The sequence below is a fragment of the Oreochromis aureus genome, linkage group 4 (assembly GCF_013358895.1).
Source record: "Oreochromis aureus strain Israel breed Guangdong linkage group 4, ZZ_aureus, whole genome shotgun sequence".
In the NCBI taxonomy this organism is placed as follows: domain Eukaryota; kingdom Metazoa; phylum Chordata; class Actinopteri; order Cichliformes; family Cichlidae; genus Oreochromis; species Oreochromis aureus.
In genome coordinates, this window is record NC_052945.1 from 26,351,366 (window position 1) to 26,372,755 (window position 21,390).

At 47.8% G+C, this 21,390-nt stretch overlaps 1 pseudogene; it reads right to left on the minus strand.

Annotated features, from left to right (window-relative positions):
* Nucleotides 1-377: 377 nt before the first annotated feature.
* Nucleotides 378-21,390, minus strand: part of LOC116327837 — a 28,006-nt pseudogene continuing 6,993 nt past the window's right edge.

Genomic DNA, 21,390 nt, shown 5'->3' on the forward strand with positions numbered 1-21,390 from the left:
GTGCATGAACGAATGCCCACAAACCTCATTTTTCTCTGTATTATTGTAGGCACCTTGACGCAACTGTTGTTGTGATTTGGTGCTATATAAATAAAATTGAACTGAATTAAACATATTTCATGTAAAATTTCAGGACGTGAAGGACCCACATTTGTCAGGATCTTTTGTAGACACTTTAAACACCACTTTAAAGGAAAGTCGACAAGCAAAAATAGATAAATACAATAAAATACAAATTTTCTGCTTCTAGAGTAATAATGTGCTCGAAAACTTGCTTCATTGCAGTTTATTGAACTTTGCAGCAGGTCACACACACGAGGGTGGACTCTATCCTTGATGTTAGACCAGCTTTACTCTTTCCTCGAGGGCTTATGCACCAACACTGAGATGATATAAATCACATTCCACATGTACAGAAGAACATTTCAAACATTTTTCTGGTATGTTAATCGACAATACAAGAAACAAAAGCTTTGCAAAACTTTAAGAGCAATAACCAAAGCCCCAAACCTGGTGTTCCACATGTAAACACATACAGGATATTTACAGCACATCAGCAGAAAACATCAACAGCATGCAGGTTATTTCCTAAGACTATACTGATTAAGACTATCAGTGATGTTAAAGACTCTTAATGAATTAAGACCTTTTAAGGACTCCATCAGAGACTTTTTTAAGACTTTCCTCTGGGCTCATATTTTCTCAAGCGAGTGTCCTCTGCTGGTCCGAGTGGGTGTGTGTGTCACTGTGAAAACACAACACAAAACAGAGTAGATAATCTTGTCCATGCCAGTGTGTACAGAAGCATGCGAAGATGACGTCTAGCTCCGCTGTTTGTGTTTAAATTCCTACCTGCAAGCTGTGAGCATGTGTAATTCACTCTCTCTCTACTCTTCCTGTCCGCCACTTCCTGTCAGGGCCGTCTCTGCCACTTCAGCCCGCTCCTCAGCATCGTCCAGGTCATGGACGGTCTTCTTGTATTTAGACAGGCTGCTGTTGGCCTGCTCTTCTTACAGAAACACACAAATTTACTTTTTTTGTTTGTTTTAGATATTCTTTTGCAAATTCCTTCAACCATTATCTAAAAATAGAAAGACAAGTATCACTAGTCCTACTCACAGTTTCCTCTATCTGTCGATTGTAAGACTTGAGCTTGTTCTGGAGTTTCTCCTCAATCTGGAAAATCAGCTCCTTGAGTCGGCGCTCCCCCTTAAGGAGATTTTTCACTGTCTCCATGTGCCGCTTCTTGTCCAGCTCATTTTCCAGCTCCTTAATCTACTTGAAAGAAGAACGAACTGACACAACAGGCAGATCCTGAAGCTGCTGTGGGGTTTACATTTAATAAAACTGACCCCAGGTTCCAGTTTCTGGATGGCGCGTCTTCCAGCCTTGGTGCCTGCTGCTTGGCCCCCTCCAGCTTCAGCGTGAGATCTCTGAGGTTCTGCTCTTGGTTCTTCTTGATCTTCTCGAGGTGGGAGCTCCATTCCTGCTCCTGCTGAAGCTCCTCACACGGTCGCGTCGCCTGGATCCAGACGTATATCTTTCAGTTTCAGCGCATCACTTACAGCAGGTATGTTTTGGTTTATTTTTGTGGTCGTTTACATCAGTCACAGCCTTCTTGGATCTCTCTTCAGCAGCGAAACGCTCTAGTTTTCCCTCAGGATGCTCAGACTTTGACTCTGTGATAAGAAAAGAAAAGTGCAGCTGTAAGAAAACAGCCAGTGTACGTCCGTCTGCATGTGTTAATGTCTCTGTGTGAGAAAGAGGAGGGTGGCCTCCTCTCATCTCCTCCATCTCACCTCCATGAGACAGAGACGGCGCTCCTGCAGGCTGTACTTCTCCCTCAGCTCCTGCTGCTGACGGGCGTCCTCATCCATCTGCACCTGCAGCTCCTGTCAGATTGGAACACCAGGATTACTGCCGTGGCATTTCTTTCAGGATGGCCGTAGTCCTCGTCATAATTTTAAAAATCCTACTTTGATCTGCTGCTGCAGCTTTTTGAGGGTTTTGACCAACTCTGCTTTGTTCCGGATAGCATGCTCAAGCTGAATCTCCACATCATTCAGCTCTCCCTCCACTCTACTGCACGTGCACAGTTCTGTCTACAAACAACAGAAAACTCAGGTTAGTGCTTGTAAAGTGGAGTAAAATCAGGTTGGTGGTCCAGTCCATACACTCATTTGTTTAATGTTGAGGAAGGGTTGTGTGGATGTTATTACCAGTGTTAATGAATACTGAGGTTGGATCATCTGCAGTTATGAATTAAATTATTTACATGAAAAATAGTGGCGGGAGGTTCAAGCAAAGAAATGGAGTTATTCAGGAAAATAGTCGTTAATGACATTGGGAAAAAAACAGTGTTGTGGATGTGATTGTTTTGGTTTTCTGTACTGAAAGGACAACAGCCATACTATCTTGTATGAACATCATGTAAGTTAGCAGGTGTGTAAGGTGATCGTGAATGTGCTTCTGTAAAGTTACTAGAGACTGAAAATTTTACAGCAGAGCAAGAGCAGACCTTAAAAAAGGCATCAGAGCAGCAAAACTGGACTACTCAAACAAGCTATCAGATCACCTCTCTGATAACAACTCCAGGAAGGTATGGGAGGGCCTGAAACACATCACCACAAAGCCAATGGGACAAATATAGATAACATGGACATCTCGTTAGCGGAGGAACTTAACCACTTTTTTGCCCGCTTCAAGAAAACTGCAGTCACCCCCACCATGCACACCACCCTGCCCACAGCGTCCTCTGAGCACAGCCCCCACACATTTAGCCTCCAACAACATCAGGTCCGCAATGTGTTCAGAGCAGTGACTCAGAGGAAAGCTGCTGGCCCCGACGGAATACCTGGTAGAGTGCTTAAAGCCTGCGCCGACCAGCTGGCTCCTGTGTTCACCAGACTATTCAACCTCTCCCTGACACATGCCACTGTCCCTCACTGCCTGAAATCATCAACAATAGTCCCAGTCCCCAAGTCCACCACCATCAGTATCCTCAGTGACTACAGACCCATCGCACTGACTCCAGTGGTTGCAAAGTGCTTTGAGAAGCTGGTCCTAAAACACATAAAGGACTGCCTCCCACCCAGCTTCGACCCCCACCAGTTTGCCTACAGGGCAAATAGGTCCACAGAGGATGCAATTTCCACTGCTGTCCACTCTGCTCTGCATCACCTGGAGAATCCTGGGACATCAGTAAGGATGCTCTTTGTTGATTACAGCTCGGCCTTCAATACTATCATCCCAGACATTCTTATAGACAAGCTGGTAAACTTGGACTTCCCCCCCCTCCACATGTGCATGGATCAAAAACTTCCTCACAGACCGTTCACAATCAGTCAAGGTTAGCAACCAGCGATCATCCACCCTGTCGCTCAGCACTGGCTCACCACAGGGATGTGTGCTGAGTCCACTATTATACACCATCTACACCAGTGACTGCACCCCTACGCACCCCTGCAACATCATCATCAAATTTGCAGACGACACCACTCTGATGGGGCTCATCACCAACGATGATGACACCGCCTACAGGGATGAGGTCCAGCGGCTGTCAGAATGGTGTAACTACAATAACCTCACCCTAAACACCAAGAAAACCAAGGAAGTGGTCATGGACTTCCGCAAAACAAGGACTGATCCCCCCCCCCCCCCCCCTCTCCATAAAAGGTGACTATGTGGAGAGGGTGTCCTTCTTTAAGTTCCTCGGCACCCACATAGCCGAGGACCTATCCTGGTCCACAAACACATCAGCCCTAGTAAAGAAAGCCCAGCAGCACCTCCATTTCTTGAGGGTTCTGAGATGGAACAGGCTGCAGACTGAACTCCTAGTGTCCTTCTACCGTGCCACTATGGAGAGTGTGCTGGTGCACGCCATCCCTGTGTGGTACGCTGGTTGCACAACAGCTGACAAGAAGAGACTACAGAGGATCATCAGAACTGCAGAGAAGGTGATCGGCTGTCCACTCCCCTCCCTGGACTTAATTGCCAGCTCAAGATGTCTCTCCAGAGCCAGGGCAATTATAAAGGACCACCTCCATCCTAACCACCACCTCTTCAACATCCTGCCCTCTGGAAAAAGGCTCAGATCCATCAGGTGCAAAACCAACAGACTAAAGAACAGCTTCTTCCCGTGGGCTGTCAGAACTATTAATGCAAACTAACAGTGTGTAAAGACTTCGCCAACACATCCACTCTGACACTGCTGTTGATCATCTATGTGCAATATCTCAGTCTTTCCATGTTCTGTGCAATATTTTTGGCTCAAGTGCAATTATTTTGGTCCCAGTCTGTTTCAATGTTTCCTACACATACACCATGTATATAGTTCCACTCACACATGTACATATATACACTGCTTTTTAATTAATTTATTTTATTTTATTCTATTTATTTATTTATTTATTTTCCACCTTCGATGTATATTGGTTTCTCTTTTTCTTACTTTAGCACCTTTGTGGTCAAGCTACCCAATTTCGCTGTGCAAGAAACTGCACAATGACAATAAAAAGCTCTAAGTCTAAGTCTTAAAAAATACTCTAAAAAACAAGTATATTGCAAAGAATATATACACTAAAATACATTAAAAGGATGATTTTTTTAAATATATATGCATAAAGTGCAGCGAGAACAATAATATATGCACATGTACTTTTCTTTAGTGGATCTCTATCCTGTGTGCGCACTGTTCAGTGTTTCTGCTGTCAGGATGAAGGACCTGTGATAGCGCTCCTTCCTACACTGTGGCTGTAACAGTCAGAAGGAGCTACTCGGGGCCTCCACAGTCTCACGCAGAGGGTTAGAAGTGATTTCTATAATGAACATTAGCTTGGCTAACATCCTGCTCTCACCCACCTCCTTTATGGAGTCAAGGGGGTTGGCCAGGACAGAGGTGGCCCTCTTCAGCAGTCTATTAACTCATTTCCAGTGTTGTGGCAGAAAGTGATGGATGTTTCTATGTGTGTTTTTTATGTGTAGTATCTTTGCCTATATCGCAAAATAAGTTGTATTCAACAGGATTTATGAAGGGGTCATGATAGGTTTGTAGCTTAAACCTATTCGCTGGAACGTTAAAGGCAATGTAATAACACAGCAAGCAAGACACGAAGTAGGCAAAGTTCTTTGTGTCACTCATGCATGAGGGAGGCCTGCCTGGAGCCAAGTGTCGTTCCACCTACTTGACCTCCATCAGACTCTCAGCCAGGTTCCCCATAGCACTCCTTTTATTGAGGTTACTTGAATATGCATAGGGTCATTAACATATGATGTATACATACACAAAGAGTACCTTGCCTGTGGTTTTGTAAGTGCGTGTGTGTGTGTGTGTGTGTGTGTGTGTGTGTGTGTGTGTGTGTGTGTGTGTGTGTGTGTGTGTGTGTGTGTGTGTGTGTGTGTGTGTGTGTAAACTGCTGACCAAAAGGGTCATAAAGCAGGAACAACATTCTAGGTCATAAAGAGGGTAACCTCCCCACACCCAATCTATGGTTCACCCTAGATAACACAGTGAAGCCATACAAAGGGCAGGAAGTTTTACCACATCAAAAGAAGCAGATCTTCCAGATAGGATGTATCTGCAATAAAACACTATAGCCCCTCACCCAGAACCTCGAGAATCTGAGGAGGGGAGAACAAAAGAATTCCTTTCAACACACAGTTAAAGTACAAATGGTAAGAATAAAAATGACAAACATTTAACAATTCACTCTAACAGGTCATATGTAAAATAAAGAAATGACCAATTCACTACTTTTTGGCCAGTTCAAATATATTTATAGAACTATTACGTTATATTTCCGCTGCGACAGACTGGTGACCTGTCCAGCGTGTGTACCCTGTGGTATACTATCTATATACAGTATATATCTATATACTGTATATTTCTTTCTTGTCCATACCAACAGTATGTTGCCTTTTGTTCTTACCTGGTGACCTCAAACACTTCTTCTTTCTCGTGAATTCTGCGGTCGTTGTCAGCCTTCACCTGAGCCAGCTCCAGCTCCAACCTTCTTCCACCTGGAAACACACACAGTGTCTGCTTTTTTGTCACATGTCAAATCTTAAACCTTTCTAAATAATGTCATAATATTTTTAAAACACTGGGAAAATAAGGCACATCCTCATCTTCCGAAAGAGATTCTTTGTACCTCCAGTGAAGCTTCAGCCTCCTCCAGAGCCATCTGCAGCTCCTCTTTCTCCACCTCCAGTTTCTTCTTGGCTCGTGGACGCCTCAGCCTCCCTCCCCAAGCTGACAGTCAACCCCTTGATCTGTGGGGAAAGGACACAGAAATAAAAAGACAACAGTTTGCCAGTTATGATCAGCTGTAACTGGACAAGTTAGAAAGCATCTGAGAGGGTTTTGTTCTGCTTGCAGACAGTCATCAAGTGATCCTGGCTCTCCGTCTCCAGCATGTAGATCTCCATCATGTAGGAGCAGCTTTCCTTCTGGCTGTTCTCGAGTTCCAGTTGCAGCTCCTCATTCATCTCATTCTTTGATATATCATTACAGAAAGCATTAATATAATACACAAGTGCATTATCCACACAAAAGATGAGGATAACTGGATCAGAAATTAGTTGGGTAACTAAGTTTCTAAGTAATAGCTTTGAATAATCAGACGCTCCAGCATTGCTCTTGTTTCCAGTGCCTGTGAAGACATTTTGCTTGTTTGTTGGATTTTTGCCTCTTGACTGCTCTCTGCTGGATTTGTTTGTTAACAACTAACCTCATGTGTATGACCTCTGCCTGGTAATAGCCTCTGGTGCTTCTGTGTCCTGTCCTGCTTTGTTTATTACAGCTAGTCAAAAACATTAAGTAATATTAAGGCATTATTTAGGGCTGTACACATTGAGATTTTGTTTTTGTGCATGTGTACCTTCTCTAGGTCTATAGTGAGGTCCTCCACCTCTCCCTGCAACCTCTGCTTGACCTTTTCCAGGCTGGCAGCTCTGGCCTGAGCCGCCTCTGCTGCCTCCTCAGCCTCCTGGAGACGCACTGCAAGTTTGCGCCTGGGAGAGAGTGGGAGGAAAGAACCAGAGTGGAATTTAAATTAACATTTTATCACCATCATGATTCATAAGACTCTTTCTTTTTTTTTAATTCTTTTGAACCTACTTGGTCTCCTCCAGCTCCTCGGTGCGGTTTATGGCATCTCATACTTGCTCCTCCATGTGGTGACGTCAGCAGTGAGCTTGGACACAAGACGCTGTAGCCCCCCCACAGGATTCTAACTCCTCATCCAGCTGCTCCTTTAACACCGAGAGATCGTGCCGGGCATTCACCAGGGCCACGACGGCTGAGTTATGAGCCTGTGGATAAAGAGGGGAGAGACGTAGTCTCGTCTTAGTTGTAGATTTTATATCTAACTGAGGTCTGATTGTCATTATTTTAGTAGGCAAATGCATGATGCATCTAGCTCAACAGGGAACAGTAACGCATGCATCCACCTTCTCACCAGTCAGATGGATTTTGGCAGCACTGAGCTCTGTCTGAGTGCGCTCCATCTCAGCCAGGCGAGCGTTTGCCTCTGCCACGCTGTCCTCCACTTTGCAGGCATGGGCCTCAGAGTTCATCTATAAGAGTGGTTGAGCGTCTATGTTTGTGGGTGTTTTATTTTGAAAGAGTTAAGCGCACACGATTCTAAAGATCTAGCTTTGCTTTCTGAGCAGCTTTCACGCTGATGTTGAGATCTCCCACTTCTTCCGGTCTGTCACTGAGGTCCACCAGATCTCGTGACAGCTCTGCTCTGTGCTTCTCTACCTAACATGAAAACAACTTCACTCTCTAGCTGTAGCATAATGTCATATGCCTGCGTATTTATACTTGAATACGTATGTGTAGTGGTCAGGTTTGTATCACGTTTGGACTGATATAGCCTCTCAAAGATGAAACTGCTGGTTAAAGCTGTGATACAAGCTGTCCGTGTACCTTGGCTCTCATGGCTCGTTCAGCTTCCAGCTCCTCCTCCAGCTCCTCAATGCGTCCCTGAAAGAGGATAGAAAACGAATCAACGCGTGCATAATCACTCACAGCAAAAACCTTGCGTCTTTAAAGCCAGACTATTAATCATCACTGCTCTTTATCCTCTTTTGCTTCTTCCACTTTCCTTTTTCCAAATTTTCACATTGCAATGCTTCTTTGCTCCCATCATAGTAATTTTAGCCATCCGGTTAGCTTTCATTTGCTTTCACCAAGCTTTAACCTTTTTTTCTCTTCACTTCCAATAAAAGTTCACTTTTATCAGTGTATTTATTAGAATTTATCCTGTAGGGTGAAGATGCTATGATTCTTTTGGTGACCAGGATGGACAGAGTTACATCAGAGGGACGGCTACGGTTGACTCCTCTGGAGAGAAAGTTAGAGAGGTTTAGAAGAAGGTTTGGACATGTGCAGAGGACAGATAGTGGATATGTGTAACAGATGAGGATGCTAGGGATGGGGTGAGACGGAGGCAGATAATGTGTGGCTAACCCTAATGGGAGCAGCCAAAAGAGAATGAACAATCCTCCAACTGTTGGTAAGACATTTAATGGATAAATAGAAATTTAAGCTTCATTATGATGCCGTCAGAGAGGTCAGATGACCACCAGACTCAGAGTGTTGGAACTTGCTGTGTAAACAATAGACCAACCAGTACAGCCATCTGTGCTGCTAAAAATAATTTACAATTGTAGTTCAGGTTTTGCATAAAAAGCATCTACAACTGCTAAAGTGTACATCTTATATGGTGCTTCTGACACCCTGTTACCCCTGATAGAAGAAGGAACAGTTTCAAATAACCCTTATTAAGAATATAGTGAAAATAAAAAGCTATTGTAGTTTCACCAACCTGGTGTTCTTCTTTGAGTTTCCAGGTGAGCGTGGTGCTCAGAGCTCGCTCGTCCTCCTGCTTTGAGTTCATGTTGTTAGTTTCAAAGTCTCTCCTTTAAACACACAACAAACAGAGACAGCAGAACGTGAAAGAGGGTCCACTTCCACTGACAGTTTGTAGACAACAGGAACATACACAAATATATGTAGAAAATGGTATAATCTTTTTTTCCTCTATGTTATACTTACAGATGAGGTCAATATGATGAGACAAAAAGCATGTCTCTATAATGTCGGGCTTTAAATTTTGAGATGAAGACAAATTTTAGGTTACTTTTAGATTAGCCTTTCAAGAAAGTAGTAGTTATGTTTATCAAGTGCAAGTGTCCAGGAAATAAATGTAAATCCGCGTGTGTGTGTGTGTGTGTGTGTGTGTGTGTGTGTGTGTGTGTGTGTGTGTGTGTGTGTGTGTGTGTGCACTCTGCCTCCTCTCTCACTTTTCATATGCCAGCTCCCATTCGTTAAGTGGCAGGGTACACTCTGGACAGGTCACCATTTAGTCATAACCTTCAAATTTTGCATCAAATCTCCTGGTTTTGTGGTTATTTGTCCAAATGTCTGCAGGCACAGAAAATGCAAATGAATGGAACAAATGAGCTACATCTCATCAGCTGCTACATTCCCGTTCCCTGTGCCCTTAACCTGTTTGTCCTTCTCAGTCTTGGCCAGTGTAGACTCCAGGGAGTCCAGGTCTCTCCTCAGCTCATGCACTTTCCCCTCTAGCTGCCTTCTCTGGTTGTGAAGAGACGCTGTGTTGCCTTCTTCATTCTCCAGGCGCTCATTTAGATCCTAAATTCACAATTATTTGTCCAAACAAAAAAAAGGAAAAGGACTTTTTTGTGGATTCCAAGAAATGAAAAGCTCTAAATAATAATGACCTCGTAGTTTTTAATGAGTATTCGACCTTGTGTATGTGCTAAACATACACAAGGCCATTTTGCTAGTTATCCCAGCATTAAATTTTACTTCATTTATATTCATATATATACTGGTGATACAAGTTATTATTACTGACAAAAAATCCCCTTTATCCTGTTTGCTGCTGTATTACTGCAGATTATACCAAATGGCCTCCACTGAGCTCTGCTGGTAGATGCTAAAGACGTCTGTAACACAGTACAGTTCCTGTATTGCAAATTACCTGCACAGTCTCCTCCAGCTGGACCTTCTGGTGCATCAGCCGTGTGCAGCGCTCCTCTGCATCACCCACTGTGTCCTGCTCCTGCAGAGAGACAAAGGCACAAGAGAAACAAAGCAATTTAAAGATGTATAATATGTATTACCCTGATGTAACGGTAACACATGGGAACCACAAACATTGGCTCATAAGCATCCTTTACACTAAAGAAACAACAAACGCATCAGCCTTTTATTGTATTGGTTGTTTTACTGCGCTACTTTGCAGAAGAAAGATTTCCAATATACTACAGGAATTTAATTTGCAGGACTCTGAATGTAGCATAAATGCACAGAAACGTCTGCTAAGCAGTGCTGTGTGTAGACATAATGATCTACTTACTGCAGCCAATGACAGGGCAAGGTCATTCTTCTCTTGTGACAGAGTGACAAGCTTTGCTTCCAGATCTTTAATCTTGCTCTCCAGTCCCTTCACCTTCTCCTCTGCCACCCTCAGCTCCTCCTCCTTAGCTTTGAAGGTGTCTTCCTGACGTGCAACCATCAGCAGGGGCTTCACCTGTTGGCACAAAGCAGGAAATATGATGATGAAAATATAATGATGATGATTAATCATTTGTCAAGAGGAGTAATTTCAAAATTTGACCTTAGTATAGAGTTTCCACTAACCCCAGAAGCGTAACTGGAGGAACTTCCTCACATTGTGCTGGATACCCATCAGTGCAATTCTGTGACACACACACACACACACACACACACACACACACACACACACACACACACACACACACACACACACACACACACACACACACACACACACACACACACACACACACACACACACACACACACACACACACACACACACACACACACACACACACACACACACACACACACACACACACACACACACACACAACAGCTACAGTACTGTGCATGCACGCATATACAAACAGATGCACACACTGAGGGTCGATCCAGCATCTTCTTAAACTCAATCCTCATCAGAAATCCTCTAAGCTGATCCTGCAACATGGTTATGATCTTTGCCAGCCGCTCATCACGCATGTCCTCCAGCTATGCCAGGACGCCCGCCTTGAAAAAAAATCCTGGCAGGATGGGAGGAAAACACGGACAAGCAAAAGATGGAAAAAAGAAAGACAAAGAAAAAAGGAAATGACAGAAAAAACGAGGGCCTATGGTCAGTCTTTAGATACACAAACAGTTTGGAACTGTCATGAAACGCTGTGTGGCAGGCAGGAGTAGGACCCAAGGTGCAGACACTCAGACTCGAAGGATGAACTCAAAACTCAGCTTTATTGCTGGCAGGGGGAAAGCATACAAAACTAAACTGGGAAATATAAACTTACATTTGACGGGGAGGCACACAAGGAAACACACAGCTTGAGGGACGACGCGACACAGACTCAGAGAAACACAGGGTTTAAATACACTGGGAAGTAACGAGGGGAATGAGACACAGAAGGAGGGCACAGCTGGGAGAAATCAGGACTGACGAGACAGGGAAGCAAAGCAGGACACCTTCACATAAGACACGGACCTTCAAAATAAAACAGGAAAACACACACACACACACACACACACACACACACACACACACACACACACACACACACACACACACACACGCAAGGACACAGACTCGAGACGGGCTTCACACAGGGACCTGACCACACTAGAGGGATACACAGGCAGGGACGACAGAAAACAGAGGGAGCACAGAATGAACACTTGGGAAACCAAAACAAACTGTCATAATTCATAATATCAAAAATAAGAGTACAAAATCAAAAACACTGGGTCACCGACCCAGAACCATGACAGTACCCCCACAAGGGCTGGCCCCAGACAGCCCAACACAAGAAAACAAAAAACGACCAAAACAGAAAACAACCCGACCAGGGCGGGCGGCGGGGCCCAGGAAGGAGGGCCCGAGGCGAAACAAAACAGGAGCACCACGAGCCCAAAACGACACGCGCACAAAAACACTGGCGCACAAAGAACAGTTCAGCAGGAAGTCAGGGGCCCCACCGTGCGGACGGCAACGGCGGCAACAGAAAAACAGGTCAGGGGCCGACCCGAGGTCGCCGCACAAAAGTTCATAAGTCAAGCGGTCGGGGCCGACCAGGTGGGTGGCACAGGCGACAGAGCCGGTCAGGAGGCCGGCCATGCAGAAACCAACGGCCGCTGGCGACGAGAAGCAGCTCGGGGGCCGACCGTGCGGACAGCAACGGCGGCGACGTGGAAGCAGTTTGGGGCGGCGGCGCGGACGGGCGGCGACGTGGAAGCAGTTCGGGGCCGGCGCGCGACGGGCGGCGGACGTGGAAGCAGTTCGGGGGCGGCCGCGCGGACGGGCGGCGACGTGGAAGCAGTTCGGGGCCGGCGCGCGGACGGGCGGCGACGTGGAAGCAGTTGGGGGCGGCCGCGCGGACGGCGGCGACGTGGAAGCAGTTCGGGGCTGCCCTCGACGGCCATGATGCCGACTCAGAGGCCTGGAAAGCGGCCGGCGACGCCGAGGCGGCAGTTGGTGACCTGAGAACGGCGAGGCCCCGCAGCTCCAGGCAAGATAGAGGCGGCGGCCGAGGCTGATGCAGAGGCTGATGCAGAGGCTGATGCAGAGGCTGATGCAGAGGCTGATGCAGAGGCTGATGCAGAGGCTGATGCAGAGGCTGATGCAGAGGCTGATGCAGAGGCTGATGCAGAGGCTGATGCAGAGGCTGATGCAGAGGCTGATGCAGAGGCTGATGCAGAGGTTGATGCAGAGGCTGCGCCAGGCGGCCGGAGCCGATGCAGGTGAGGCTGCAGCAGGTGGCTGGACGGGCTCCTCGGGCCTCCAGCTGACGAGGCAGGAACAGGCGGGGCGTGGCAGCCACAGGACCAGGCGACGTTGAAGCCGAAGCAGAGGCTGGACCGGGCGACGTTGAAGCCGAAGCAGAGGCTGGACCGGGCGACGTTGAAGCCGAAGCAGAGGCTGGACCGGGCGACGTTGAAGCCGAAGCAGAGGCTGGACCGGGCGACGTTGAAGCCGAAGCAGAGGCTGGACCGGGCGACGTTGAAGCCGAAGCAGAGGCTGGACCGGGCGACGTTGAAGCGAAGCAGAGGCTGGACCGGGCGACGTTGAAGCCAAGCAGAGGCTGGACCGGGCGACGTTGAAGCGAAGCAGAGGCTGGACCGGGCGACGTTGAAGCGAAGCAGAGGCTGGACCGGGCGGCGAGGCTGAAGGCTCAAGGCTGGACCAGGTGAAGATGAGGCTGAAGGCGACGGCATGGAAGTCGGAGACTGTGGCGCCGCCGGAGACGGCGGCGCTGCCGGAGACGGCGGCGCTGCAGGCGACGGCGTGGGCGATGCAGCTGATGAGGACGAAGACTCGGAGGCTGCTGCGGACATGGAGGCTGAGGATGGCTGGACGGGCCCCTCGGACCCTCCAGCGGAGACAGGCGGCTGGACGGGCCCCTCGGACCCTCCAGCGGAGACAGGCGGCTGGACGGGCCCCTCGGACCCTCCAGCGGAGAAGGCAGGTGGCGGCATGGGAGCCGCGGAGTGCTGGATGGGCCCATCAGAGCCTCCAGCAGGAGCTGATGCAGAGCCAGAGGGAATTGGGACCCCTGGCTCAATGTTACGCTGGCCAGAAAACTGAACTGCTACGGAGAACTGGGCCAATGGGTCAGGTGCGAGCTGAGCTACTGGTGGTGGTGAAAGAGGAGTGGGTGGTGGAGTTGATGGCTTCACAGGGGAATGAACTAGGGGTGACTGCACAGGGAACCGAACTAGAGGCGACTGTACAGGAGACTGAGCTAGAGGTAGTAGTGACGGTTGGGGAGAAAGTGGAGCTGGTGGTTGAGTGGAAGACTGCACTGGGGAAGGCTGAACTGCCGGAGACTGCAGTGACGGTTGTGGTTGAGGTGCAACGGGTGGAAGGGTGGCTGAATTGGCTGCGGGCCAGGCGGCTAATGGCTCAGCTACCGAGTGCATTAATGGCAGGGCTATAGAGTGAATGACTGACTGAGTGGTAGCCTGGACGGCTGAGTGTGGTGATGATTGTGGTGGAAGAGAAGCAGGTGGTAGTGTGGATGATGGGGCTAAGGGCAACTCAGTGGCAGGCCGAACTGAAGGAGGCTGGGCAGCTGAGTGAGCTGCAGGAGGCTGGGCAGCTGAGTGGGCTGCAGGAGGCTGGGCAGCTGAGTGGGCTGCAGGAGGCTGGGCAGCTGAGTGGGCTGCAGGAGGCTGGGCAGCTGAGTGGGCTGCAGGAGGCTGGGCAGCTGAGTGGGCTGCAGGAGGCTGGGCAGCTGAGTGGGCTGCAGGAGGCTGGGCAGCTGAGTGGGCTGCAGGAGGCTGGGCAGCTGAGTGGGCTGCAGGAGGCTGGGCAGCTGAGTGGGCTGCAGGAGGCTGGGCAGCTGAGTGAAAACAAATGGTTCCAGAATGAACAGTCCCAAATTCAGGAAACTCTTGGATATTGTCTCTTTCTTTTACCACAGCTGGCGACTCAGAGGTCACGGGGTCTAGCTGTGGTGATGGACGTCGGCGGCGTGATCGCCGCTTCCTTTTTGATGATGACTCCAATGGGCCGGGCAGCTCCACGTCCGGCCTGTCGGGCAGGTGAGTTGTAGCAGCTGGGGGATGAATGTGGAGCTCATTTAGGATAAAATCCTGTTCGAGCGGGTGGAGCGCACCGAGAAGCCAAGGGAGACCAGAAATCAATCTCTGTAGCTTAGTTTCCAAAGCGCAATGGAGCTCCTTCCCCTCATGTTCTAACCAGAGTCTAAGGAGTCTCTCCACAGAGTAAATAATGTCTTGACGCAGTTCTTCTGGTGGGTTGAGTGCTGCTGGGTCCATGTCTGGTCGCGTCGTTCTGTCATGAAACGCTGTGTGGCAGGCAGGAGTAGGACCCAAGGTGCAGACACTCAGACTCGAAGGATGAACTCAAAACTCAGCTTTATTGCTGGCAGGGGAAAGCATACAAAACTAAACTGGGAAATATAAACTTACATTTGACGGGAGGCACACAAGGAAACACACAGCTTGAGGACGACGCGACACAGACTCAGAGAAACACAGGGTTTAAATACACTGGGAAGTAACGAGGGGAATGAGACACAGAAGGAGGGCACAGCTGGGAGAAATCAGGACTGACGAGACAGGGAAGCAAAGCAGGACACCTTCACATAAGACACGGACCTTCAAAATAAAACAGGAAACACACACACACACACACACACACACACACACGCAAGGACACAGACTCCGAGACGCGGGCTTCACACAGGGACCTGACCACACTAGAGGGGATACACAGGCAGGGACGACGGAAAACAGAGGGAGCACAGAATGAACACTTGGGAAACCAAAACAAACTGTCATAATTCATAATATCAAAAATAAGAGTACAAAATCAAAAACACTGGGTCACCGACCCAGAACCATGACAGGAACATATTACAGACAGTATTATACTAGTACTATAATATTATATACTATACTATATCTGTACCAGATGTCAATAGTAGATAGTATTTAACCGTCATAATCATCACTTATGCTTTTTGAAGATTTAAATCATAAGGAAATATAGCCAATGTATGATTTTATTGAAGTGAAGGAATATTGTAGCAAATTATGACAAACTTTACCTTTTAATAAACTTGATTTATACAACATACACATCATGTGTTCACCACTCTGTTAGTCATAATGCAGGTGTGTACTTGCAGGTGTACCTCGGAGTGGCTCCATGTTATCTAGGCCGATGGAATTTAGGATGAGCTCAGAGGCCTTCTTGTTGTCAACAAATCCCTTGAGGATGATGTGGGTGTTGAGGATATAGTACCTGGACATATTACAGAGAAGACCAGAGAGGAAAAAGAGTAACAAAAAAAATGATCACGCTCAAATGATTGCTTTATTTTATTTATATAGCAACAACAACTTTCACTTCAAGGCGCTTTATATTTTAAGGTAAAGACTCTGCAGTCCAAGATTGAAGTGCTCTGTTGGGATTGAACTAACTAAACTGTAGTTACATTGTGTATGTGGGATAAATACAGATGTAGTTAGACCTTGGTTTGAACTCTGGGTACTGTAGTCGGTTAGGAAATCCTTTCCCTCTAACACCCCACTACAGGCATGCTGGTGCAGGATGAGAAGACTGTCTGTCACACCTTTGCAACACAAACAATAAAGAATGAAATCACGAATACCAAGATCAGATTTGGAAACTAAAATTATTCACCGATGTCTATGACAGAGTTCCCAGATTCATCACTGTTTTTCACATTAAAGCAAAACTCACAAAGACTTTTAGCCACTGACCTGACTTCTTAAACTCAATGGGCACAATGCAGCGAACAAAGTGGGGAGGAGTGCTCCACAGGGTGCTCATCAGCTTCTTGAGTTGTGCCTATTGTACATAAGTAGTTAAAGGTAGACTATGAGCAATCTATGACATTTGCATTGTTCTTATTTCTTGAATTTTACGTTTTGTATTGTCCTTAAGTCCTTTTTTACCCTCTCTTACTTTATGGTTATCGTGCAGTATCTGCAGATGTGTATGTGTTCCTGTGGATGTGTGAGTTGCTCTGTAGAATTTGGAGACGGTTTGGAAGGAAGACCCTTTTTTCTGTTTCTTGGATCCTCCAGAAGTGTCCTCTTCTTTGAAGAGAAGGGCCAGCAAGGGCATTGACGACTTCTGGAAGAGTCCCACCACTGTCTCATTCATGGGGGGCTTTGTTCTTATCCAGCCACCCTGTTATATTGTAGCCCACCTATGAGAGGTAAAAACAGCTTAAAGTCACACATTAGCATTGATTTCACTGACAGAAGCATTTTGAAATAACTTCTAATCAAAGCTTTATTCCATCACATACACATGTTTGGAGCCATTCGTGTATTTACCAGCCAGTAATCTCTTAGGAAGTACTTGCAGTGCCAACATAGTGCATCAGTGGGCTTTGGCCAATTTCTTCCCCCCTTCTGGCTTGAGGAAGCTGGAGGACTTGCCCAGGTGGTTTTCATACAGACCTGCTTTGAAAGTTGCATCAGTTGGTTTTAGAAACACACACTGTTCCTCCAAGATGGAGAAATTCCCAATAGGCTGGAGGGGGGATAAAATACATTAAGGTGGAAATAATGCCCCCTGAGTGCATACAGCTTTTCTGAGAGTATGTTTGTGTTACCCTCTGCAACAGGTCCAGGCCAAGTCGATAAAGGCCCTCCTACTTGTACTCTTCCTGCTCCATGTGGTGGTTAAAGAACTGATGCAGCTTCTTGTTGGTGAAGATGATGCACAGCTGCTCAAAGCTGTTGAACTGGAGACAAAGCACAGAGCACGACCCTGTGAGCTGACAAGGGGACGTAGCACATTGTAGCTTCTGATCGAGACCACTCTGCCAAAAGCTTACTTCAAAGATTTCAAACCCAGCATTCTCTAGCACTGTGAAGAACTGCCGCTGCATCTCGGTGTCCAGTGTCTTATTAATGCGGGTCACCATCCACTTGAACATGCGGTCATAGGCGGCTTTTGCCAGAGCATCGATGGAGTACACACACTGGTCTTGGTTCTGACTTGAAAATTCAAGCTCAAATTGGATGGTCTTTAAAATGTGAATGAGTCCATCGGCACCTTTGTTAAATAAGTAATTACAAGGACCTTTAGTACTGAAGTGTTCTCATAGCTTTGGTCACAAACTCATTGCCAACCTTGACGCGGGGACATGTTATGCCCTTCTGCAGCTCCCCGGAGTTGATGGCCATGAGGTGGGCAACTTTGTCAGCCACTTTAGAGGAGAGAGAGGACAAGGATCTAATTACACAGCTGAAAAATAGGCTGCTGCCAAGACTGTGATTAATGGAAGCAACAAAAAAAAACAATATGCAGTGGATGAAAAAATATTTGGTTGTATGTCAAAATGGAAGGGCATGTTTTAGGAGCAGGAGAGAGCTAAAAAGAAGAACTGGGGTAGGCTTGAGAGAGGGAGGTAAACTTTCTCTACCCTCAGTGGAGTCCACATCAGCCTGCTCCTCTCTGGGTTTCTGTTTGAGCTTCATGTTTCCAAAGTGCATTACACTTCCGATCAGTTTGTAAACGCTCATCTTCTCCTCAGGAGTGAAGCCCAGGGCATCAGAGTCCTCCTGTGGACACACAAGCAGAGAGAACAGAGCGTACAGGGAACAGAGTATCAGAATAAAGCTGTACAAAAAGACGCAACAGCACCATCAACAGGCCAATACGTTTGAATAACCAAATGTTGATACAAACTCTGAATGAAAGATAAAAGCTTTCGGTGTGAGCACAAGAGTGAGCGCACGTCAGTGAGCAGCAGCTCCTCGCCGTCGTCCACCAGAGTGACTCCCTGACACACCCACACTGTTTCGGGTAAGGTAATGATACTTTACCTTTTTGTTATAATGAAAAGAAACACCACAGTTACTACACTACAAGATTTTATAAAATATTGATTTCTTAAACTATGTCCTTTAGACTCAAAAAACAAACTTAAACTCATCAGCACACCCAAATATGTTTAGCTGTACCAAAAAATAAAAATAAAACTGTTTATGGCCTGGTACAAAACATCCTTTAATTAAAGTTTAACAGGGGTGTGGTCACTTTGATCAGCAGGTATATAAAAACAAGGAGGCTAGCTACTAGCTGTCTGCAGTCCTTCGTCACAGATAAATTAGGCCACTAATTGGTGCTTTATTTGCCTTTTTGAGTTTTTAATGCAATTACACGATAGTTAAATAAATGGGTCCATAGTGTAGTAAGGTTTCTACATTTGCTTGGTTCAGCTTCAGTCAGCCACACAAGTCCACTTTGGGGTTCTGTTAGCGTGAGCATTGGGTGCAGGTAGCCAAGACTAGCTGCTTTTTCTTTTTTTTTCTTTTTTTTTTGTCTGTCCCATTTGGTTCTTAAGCCGTCAGAATTGTTGTCTGAAGACCAACAAGGATACCAAATGGATTTATTTTGCCAAATGGATCATCATGGCATTGCCGTATTGGTCCATTTGATCAAACTTTGTTGTTATTATTTATTTTATTTTCAGTTGTTACAGATGGGACAGACATGACTGGGGGATAGGAAAGGAGAAAGAAAGAGAGGAAGGAAAAGAAAACAGAAGGAAAAGGGACAGTGAGAAAGGGCACTTACAAAGACAAAGAGAAAGAAAAAAAAAAAAAATCTCCTGGATCACCTGTTGAGAGAAAAAAAGAGAAGACAAGCAGAAAAACCAAACAAAACAAAGCAACATACTAAACACAACACCATCACGTTAATCTAGCTGAGTGTGAACAGCAGTAAATACTAAATATTGAAAGTTGTTGTGCAGCACGCAGGACAGACAGCGCACAATGTGCTTTGAAGTAGCAGCTAAGAAAGGTGTAGTTTATGTTCACGAACAGTGAACACCCGTGTGCACACCTGTGTGGATCAACGCGCTTGTATACAAAATGTTTTCCCATGTAACGGTCTGCTAGAGGGTGTGGAGGCCCATAGCCCCGTCCCCAGGGCATGAAGCAGGCATGGAGGAGATCCAGGCTCCAGACATCCAGAGGACCCAGAGTGCGAGAGCCCAAGGAGGACCACCGGAGGGGCATCCGTGCCACCTTCCTGGGAAGGGCTGAGGAGATCCCCAGACGAGGGGTCACCCAGTAGCCACGGAGCAGAAGCCAGAGGGGCTGCACCGGCGTGCCCGCCGGCTCTGCCGGCAGCCAGCTGTGCCAGAGTGAACCGAGTTGCAGGCCCCGAGGCCGGAGGCCCGAGGGCCCCTTTGCCCGGAAGAGGCCTGACCGAGCAACAGGCATCGGGCCCCGCCAAGTAGCCACGGGAGTGAGCGGTGCATACCTGAGCGCCCAGCCCCGGACACCAAGAACCACCAATGCACCAACCCCTGAGGGCATCAGTTACCAGCAGGGAGTGTGGTGAGGGGAGATAGGCCTCCACACTTGGAGGGCCTGGGAGTACCCAGGAGGTGGAGTCTAAGACCAGACCTGACATATAGACACAGACAAACAGGCACATACAGACATAAACATGCTTTCCCACCCTCATGCACACATATACAAACACTCAGCACTCACCCAACGTAGGGATAGACATACATAGACATGTACACACAATCATACTCCCCAAACATACTCTATGCCCTGGGTCCAGGTACCCTCGCCCAGAGGGGAAACGGCACCAGACCCAAGAGATGTGACCCTTTCCCCGGGGTGGAGGCAAGCAGACCGCCCCAGGCTCCGCAGCAGCAGGGAGGCCAATCGGACAGCCAACACCTCCTCCCAGCCCCCGCCCGATGGCTAGTAGAGAACGGGGTGTGTGAAGACCCCATACCTCCCTCCTCCTCCCGCCGTGTGTAGTGTTGCTGCGTGTTGTTCTAAAGTGCATTTAAAACAAGGAGGGCATGGTGCTGCTGCCAGACAGCAGCAGGTGTTGCACGGCCCCTCCCGAGAACCCTCAATGTCTACATGGATTTAAAATTGAGAGGTGGGCACGGCGCCAGAGGTAGGGTTGAATACACAGACCGTCCTCTGGACGCCGTTAACGTGATCACCCTCAAGGCCTATATATATATATATATATATATATATATGTGTGTGTGTTATGAGAGTGTGAATAATGTGGATGTCTAAGTTGTGAAATAAAATTGAGGCACAGGTGGCCAGAAGGGGACAGAGGGGGGAATGCCTCCCCTGCACCCTGGTGACACACCCGCACCCCAAGGCCCTACCTGTGTGGGTGGGTGTGGTGGAGCGGGAAGAGGGAGGCAGCCGGGATGGGAGGAAAGAAGGAGGGGCAAGATGCCCCTCCTTAGGGCCAGCTCCCGGCTGACCCCAGTAGGCACCCCCGTCCTCTAGTACCCACCAAGGCAAGGGAGCCCAGGCCCATCCCGATCGGGGCCCACAGCAGCAGCACCGCTAAGCCCCACAGGACCTGGGGAAGCCCACCCCACCCCACCGCAGAGGAAACTATACCCACCCCAACATTCAATCATCTCCAGACTACACAAGACAACAGACACCCAGGTTAGGTTTATTCTCCACCTCTCCTGTGTCTCTCCCCACCTGCAGAGTGGACTTCTGCAAGGATGGAACAACCTCCCTGCCAGTTGAAGAGTCCCCAGTTAGGTCGATGCACCAGAGGCCCCTGCGCCAGGGCTGAGCCCCGTGCACCCACCGGCCCACAACCTCGGCGACACACCGGCGAGGACCGAAGCCCCCAAGGCCCAGCCAGAGCCCCATCACGGAGACGGCACCCCGAACCCCAAGCCCCCGCCTGCCCCGGATCCACTCAGGGGCAGCCAGGCTACCAGGCCAGTAACCCACGTCCGCCAGTACAGACCATCCCCAGCCCCGCTGCACGC